The 7,467-nt window shown below is 32.4% G+C and overlaps 1 non-coding gene across 1 annotated transcript; it reads right to left on the reverse strand.

The window, feature by feature from the left end:
• Positions 1–1,063: 1,063 nt before the first annotated feature.
• Positions 1,064–1,134, reverse strand: Trnag-gcc (transfer RNA glycine (anticodon GCC)). The gene has a single exon. It is a non-coding gene; the product is annotated as a tRNA-Gly (tRNA).
• Between the last annotated feature and the right edge of the window lie 6,333 nt (positions 1,135–7,467).

A 7,467-nucleotide genomic window follows, 5' to 3' on the forward strand; every position in this document is an offset into this window, starting at 1 on the left:
TAAAATTCTAAGTTCGGGGTCCTTCAGTAAATCGATGAAGTAAAAGAATTCATAACTATGGATCGATGTTTGAGGCTGAGTAAGTAAATACTACAAAATACCTCCTGCGAGGACCTTTTCTGTGTCCAGTTACGCATAAGACTTGATCAGAAATGATCAAATAAGTGTTTTTTTTCAAAGTCAGGCAATAGTTTACAGTTTACATAAGCCCATCACTAGAATGTATCGGACTTTTTAAAGCGCCTTCATTTTCCTCATGCTAATAGTAGACAGATGAGTCATTTGTAAAGATGTGTGAATTGAAGGCGCTAATTATTAACCTGATCACTTACTTGTTTATTGCGATACAAAACAAAACCTTTAATTACAACTTGAAAAATGAGAACATACTATTTCTTAGGAAAAACATACATAACCACGATTATTGTAGTAATACCAATAATGATTACTTCAAGATATTTTAACAATTTCGTTGTATTTCGTAGTGCTATCGCTATAGAATAATTAAACAGCTGTTCGTTTTTTCCATCATACTGTATTACTATTATTTGCTATAGGAATTATGGTTAGGTCCTTATAATGATGTCCAATATCATTTTATATTATGTCTTGAGATCTGAAGTCAGTGTTATAACTGGAACCAATACCTAAACGGTGACAGCATTGTTTTAATTCCTTCTACTTAATACCATTATATAAAGTCAATGTTAAAACAATGAATTACTTGAATGATTCGAGTATGAGAGTATCGAGTAAAAAGGATGTGCTTATGTAAAAGGTTTCTAGATTTGTATGTAACATTTTTAACTCTTTAAACTATTGCAAATCACGTCTATAAATTATTACACATAATGTATGTACTGTAATTTCTAGTGTAATTGTCGTTCTTGTAAACTAAGTAATCATAGGGATGAGTCCTATCAGAGTATGTTTTATCTATGATATCAGCTATATCTTGTTATAAAAAAATAAATCTATACTTCTGTTATGCTCAACGAGTTAGAAACTATCACTATAAATATATGTCTGAACAAAATTATGTTTCTATACAATGAAAAAAGTATGCATCGGCCGGGAATCGAACCCGGGCCGCCCGCGTGGCAGGCGAGCATTCTACCACTGAACCACCGATGCTTATATTTAAAGTAAAAAATTAACACATTTGTTCTGGAAAGCTCAATATTTCTCACACATGACAAATCTTACACTGATGTAAAACTGTTTATTGTAATCACAATTCATATATCAAAATGTGTTTCTGTTGACACTGATGTAGTCGCTACGGTTATGTTAAGTATACAATAAAGGTGCCCTCTGTAAAATCACATTTTCACCTGTCTTACTTAACCGAGTTTTACAATTGGGGTGTCATTGAAGAGCTTATGATCTAGCAGAGGACCGAATGGTAACTACCATTTTCGATTCTTACCCCTAATGTTTGATTTAACTTTCTTGAATACGGATTTTATTAATTTGAATTTAACCGCTGATCTTTAAGTTGAATGGGTTAACCACACAGTTCAGTTGTGAACAAAGGACGAGACAGTTTAAGAAAATAAATTTTAAACAGGCTACTTTATTGTAACCCAATTGAGTTAGACACAACTCTTCGTGGTATATACATCAATAAATTTATTTTATTGTACATTAGTTTGTTTCATTCGCCTAATAATTTCTGGAACGAAAATAATCTTTGAACGGCAAAAGGGTATTATATTTTTCATTTTGCTTGGCAAACTAGTTTTGAACCCTATTGTAATGTGCGAATTGTGCACGGTTCTCATCTTATTTTCCAAATGTATGCTGACTAATCAAATACCGGTACGCAAAACTAGTGCCATATAAGTATTTTTAAATTAGACACTAACGTATATTAGGATTTATGTAGGCTTGCAGCTAATTAAATGTTTCACTGGTTACATTATCTAATTAAACATCAGCACAGTATTGTTATAGTGATGTATGATTTTGTCCTACTTCCACAAGTGAAGGTATCTGCACAACGTTAGATTCTCCGTTGCCTAGCAACCAAAGTAACAACCGAGTTTACTTCACTTCGCTGTTTGAATTTTAAACACCCAATCAAATCTTTTACTTAGGAGCAATAACTTTTTACATCGTCTTCGAAAGTATTACAGAGGGTACTTTTTACATTTGCTCGTTTACTTGTAAACTAGTCCTCAGGGTGTTTATATTTGTTGTATGTTAAAACTGTTGTCACGAAAGTTGTAAGAGTGTGCTTTAACAGGATGGTTTCTTGGAATCAATTTGTTTAGTTAACTCTCAATTGAGTTTGTGGTGCTTTGGATAAGAGAATATGTTTGTAAATATTGCATATTAAATAGTCAATGATATTACATACTGTAAGGGGCCGATCAACGCTAGATACTTTTGGAGTTTTATCCAATTTTTCGATGATTTCAATTGCACAGATCTCGTACCATGCAGTATTTTCTCCGTACGATATAAAAACTACGTGGATTTAAAAGGGGAGTCGCTACTGAAACTAGTGATTTTTAATAAAATCCTTTTAAAAATTATCATATATACTTTTTTAAGTTCATTTAGTCTTAGAAAAAGATTTACTGCCGTTAAAGTAAAAAAAAAAGAAATTTTACATACTTTTTTGAGTTTTTTAAGTTTTTTGACGGGAAAAAATGGGGTTTTTTTATCTCTCATAACTATTTAACTACTGAACCAATTTTATTGTTCGATATCTTATTTTAAAGAGCAAGGAAAGCACATACTTTCTGTGCATACTCATGCTATTTTCTCAATTAGTTTATAAGTTATGGCTTCAAAAATAAGTTTTAGAAAAATTTATAGGTTATAAATTTTTATAAATTTTTTTCATGTACTTTTATTTACCCAATTACAATATCCATGCACAGAAAGTTGATTTATAGTATAAACAATGTGTGGTAAAAATTTCATTCATATAGCTGTAATAGTTAAAAAGTTATAAGAACTTATATATAAAAGTTAAAACCATAGGATAACCAGTTATTTTATCAACATAAAATTGTATTTTTCCGTTTGTAAAAAGGTAAAGCTTATTACAAAGCTCAAATCAAAATCAAAATTGTTGTTTTCTTCCTCACTGCTTTTAAAGCTTCAACGCCGAGTTTCTGACTACAGCAGTGCGTTCAGGGTTATTTATTTATCCACTAAAATTCTCCAATCTTTTTTATATTTATATTTTCACTTTGAATTATACATTTTGTTATACCTTTTCATTCGAACTCACATACTTAGGCAGATTAAGGCTAGTACCATTTCCAGTAACAATATGTTTTTGATGTATTTAGAAAGCGTGGTTGGGTTGCAAAAATAGTTCCTAATTTATAAACACATGGTTTCAATAGTTCTGCTAAGTCATTGTTGACTTCTGGAAATCTCTTATAGGTTATGTTGTCATAAGTGTTTTTGTTTACTGAAAAACTAGAGTAAATGTTTATAATACATAAACTCTTTTTAATATACCACATATAAATTGATGGATGAATTGATAATAATTAAATTATTCACCCACATATCTAAAAATTTATCACATTTTCGTAGTGTCACCCAAAATGCTTAAACTCTCAACCAAAACCAACTCCCCTAAAACAATGGCGGAAGCTAGAAACGAGGGCAATATTTGTGTAAAAACAGTGACATTGGGTAATGTGCGACTATAAATTACAAATTCCGTTAACGTATGTCATGTGCTATGCGATAACACCCATTGGAATTATTACACAATTGAAGCTACAATTTGCATACACCCCCACCCCCTTGCAATGCTGTGGGTGCATTCTGCCCTTTGTGCGTGGTAGGAGTATATGTTGAATATAATGGATCGACCTTTCAAACTATCTGTTGTCATCATGGCGTTTGATTAGCTTTTACTTAATAGTACTTAATAATTGTAGTGTGTTTATTGTATACCTTTCATAGTGAGTCGCCTTAGTAAATGCCAAATTTATACTAAGGTACTAAGGGTAAAGTGTGCACCACAGTAAATTGAGTAAAACTATGAATGATTATAAATTATGATTTGAAGTTTCAATAAAATGAGTGTAGCTACTGATCGCATATTCAGGGGCCATATTTATACAATCTAACCTAACCTAACCTAACTTCTATATGCGGAGTAGGGCCAGAGGTGGCCGGTTCTCCGTTTCCCCAATAAAATACCTTCACTGAGCTAAATTGAAGACAAGAGGATAAACGGATTAAAGTGCTGCCCTTTAATTTTCAGCTGTGTTCTATACTTGAGGTATGAAGGAGGTACATATACAATTGGGAAAAGCTGTCTAACCCCATGTTTTTGTTTGTGGGTGTGTCGGGAATTGAACCCTAAACTCCCGCACCGAAGTCCAATAAATAAGCTAACCACAAGAATAGGATTGTTAGTATTTATTCATGTTATTAGTACTGTATACATAAATAGTAGTTAATTGTTAAATTTGTATATTTGACGGTACAAACAATCGTCGAGGCAAACTTGTAAACTTGATAATTTCCAACTAGTTCTCTTTTTTCCAAACAGCATCATAAAAGAAGGAAATTTACACTTAGATTACAAAATTAGGTGGAAAAGAGTGCCCAAGGTATTTTCGTGTTGAGCATGCTGAGACAGGCGCGGTGCCATGTCATGCAATTGCATTGTGCACTTCCTTGCATGCAACCGTGACTGCAACGACAAGAAATATATCTGTGGCTATTTTCGGAGTTATTAGTGTTTACTTTAAAGGTTAAATGTCGTGTTATAGTCTACGAGCAAATTCGTCATGTTTATATTACAGTTTACTAGGAATACTTAGAGATTAGCAATTTTAAACATGCAAATTTTATATTGTGATTTGCATACATAAATGACGAAGGGTAAAGCATAGGTTGATATTAAGTTTGGATGAAGAACGAAAGCTGCACTTCGTTCTTAGTGTTTATTTTTAAAAGTGTGTTTTCTTCAAGCAGCATTTTTATGACCCTCAAAATATGCTACATAGGCCTATTTGTTTGATATGATCAAATGTTTTGTTAAATTTTTTTTAAAAATCTTTAAAAAATTACTACCCTACAACCTTGCTTGCTGCCTATAACATACTTGAACTTGAACACTTATTAATTTACTAAATATAATACATATACAGCTAGAACATGGCTGGACTGCTTCACTGCTTCCCTTCCAAGGCTTCATTATTACTGTATTTAATTTTTGACGTCGAGTCAATATATAGGCCTAATACGATGAATTTGTTTTCTAAATTCATATTTGTTATTTTGCGGGGCATTGAGCCGCACAGGTTCACTAGTAGGAATAAAAATGCCAAACAAGTGTACAAGATATTTTTTCTAAAATCAGCCAATCACCAGATAATTAAGTTATACAAAATAAATGTAATAACAATTTATACACTTTTTTTTAACTGTAATTTTTTCTTATAGTTTATTGTAACCTTATATCATACAATTATTTGAATCAACGATCACATAAGACCAATTTGAATACAAGTATCTTTAATAGTTTTAAAAAGATTTATTACAGTAAAAAAGGTATTCTTTATTTTCTTGTTGTTTTTATCTAAAAAACCTATTTCTAAGGTGTGTGGTATAAGGTAAGCCAACTTATGGAAACTTTTAGACGGAACTGTAGTAATATGGTTTATTTTTAATATGTGGTTTAGTCTATGGCATTACTATTCTCCGTGTCTACCACCGATGACGTAGTTCCCCAGCGCTCTCCCAGGAGCGCTAGTGTCGCACGACCGTTGCCATGGTGACGCCTCCGCGTCGTGTTCGGAATGCTACTCCGACTACACTGGCACTTACAGTTTACAGAAGACACATCGTAGGGATTAAACCCTTCCCAGTTTAATATGCAAGTAAGGGCGCAGAGTTAAGGCACAATGAAATAAAACTTGACTTTTTATCTTCGACCGAAATTACCGTCCAATTACAATTTTATCCTCTCACTTAATTGCGCTGCTTCTGATTCTTTATCTCAACAGTAAAAAAGTGTTAGCACTTCAATTTGGTAGTTTAGAACAATTTCGTAATTTGTGAAATTGGATGTTTTTTTATGTCTTTGAAATTGAAAACAAAACACATTATCAAATTTTGTAAACACAAAATAAAATAGTAATTATTTTTTTTTATTAATCTGGAAAAGAAAATTACCGGAGCTAAATACCAACAAATTACGTCCCATTAAACAATGTTTTAAATGAAAATTGTAGGCCGTCAAAAATAAATGCCGTGACTTCATCTTATGCTTTAATCTGTAGTACAGTAATAACAAAGTTATTACTTTGTAAAACAATACAGTACTACGATAATTGATTACCACATGAAAATAAATAACGTGAAAGGACGAATTCCTTTCAATCCCACAAAATTATTTTTATTAATGATACAAAATCTTTATTGATTCAATATTACACTTGACTAACATTTTTCAAAGGTAAAAAAAAAGTATTTGACTATCGCAACAATTTTATCAATGCTTTTTACTTGGAACAGAACTGGTGTTTTGACTTTTAGTTAGGTATTTTATTGATCGTTCTGGCAGTCCTCACAGAGTAGGTTGGTTTGACATTCATCAAACATCCAACAAGACGGATCGACTGATGTGTTTGACGCGGATATATATATGGCAATGTGCGGATGGAGGATGGCGGATTTGTGGGCGAACATATTACGACACTCGCACAAACATAACCGACGCATATATGCTGATTACTTATATTCAATTGACTAGCAGAGTACCCGTCCTTCGTACGGGGTTGGCCTATAAATATAAAATGCTTATTGCAGTTATACTTGGCTTTGCGTTTGCAATGGGAGAGGACCCGGTTTAAGGAAATTTGGTTCTTTTAATTTACGATATGATATAGTATAGCATATCTACCATAGCCATAATATTCTACCACTGTACCTAATCAATAGAAAAAAAGTAAAGTTGTCATTATATATCACAGATTGTTGATGCTAGTTGGTTCAAATTAGCTGTTGTCATACTTGGAAAAATAATAGTGCTGCACCCTGTTGGTAAACCTTATAACTTTTTAATGCTATATAATATCATAGAACCAAATTGTGTAGTTGAAATAGCTGACAAAATTCTTTAATTCCTTTTAAATATGAATACTCATAATGTTAACATGGGAAACTCCAGAGCCACTGGGGTGAAGCCTGAAAGGACTTTTGAAGTAAGAATATGTCTATATGTTAATCGGGAATGTGAGCTATCACCATGTCAAATCTCAGCCCTATCCGTCGAGTAGTTAATGCGTGAATGATCTTCAAACAAACAAACAAACTTTCACATTTATAATATTAGTAAGATGAGTATAGTTTCTCTAGTAAATGTTAAAATCTATATACTTAATACAATCAGGGAGCTTCTCTTAACATCCTTTTTCCAGCTGTTCTACTTAACAGATTTTTGCCATTGAGGTGTCATAAGGCTTGTATGATCTA

Source organism: Macrosteles quadrilineatus, unplaced genomic scaffold, assembly GCF_028750875.1.
Source record: "Macrosteles quadrilineatus isolate MER2022 unplaced genomic scaffold, UCM_ALF_1.0 Scaffold_3__2_contigs__length_128488019, whole genome shotgun sequence".
Lineage (NCBI taxonomy): Eukaryota > Metazoa > Arthropoda > Insecta > Hemiptera > Cicadellidae > Macrosteles > Macrosteles quadrilineatus.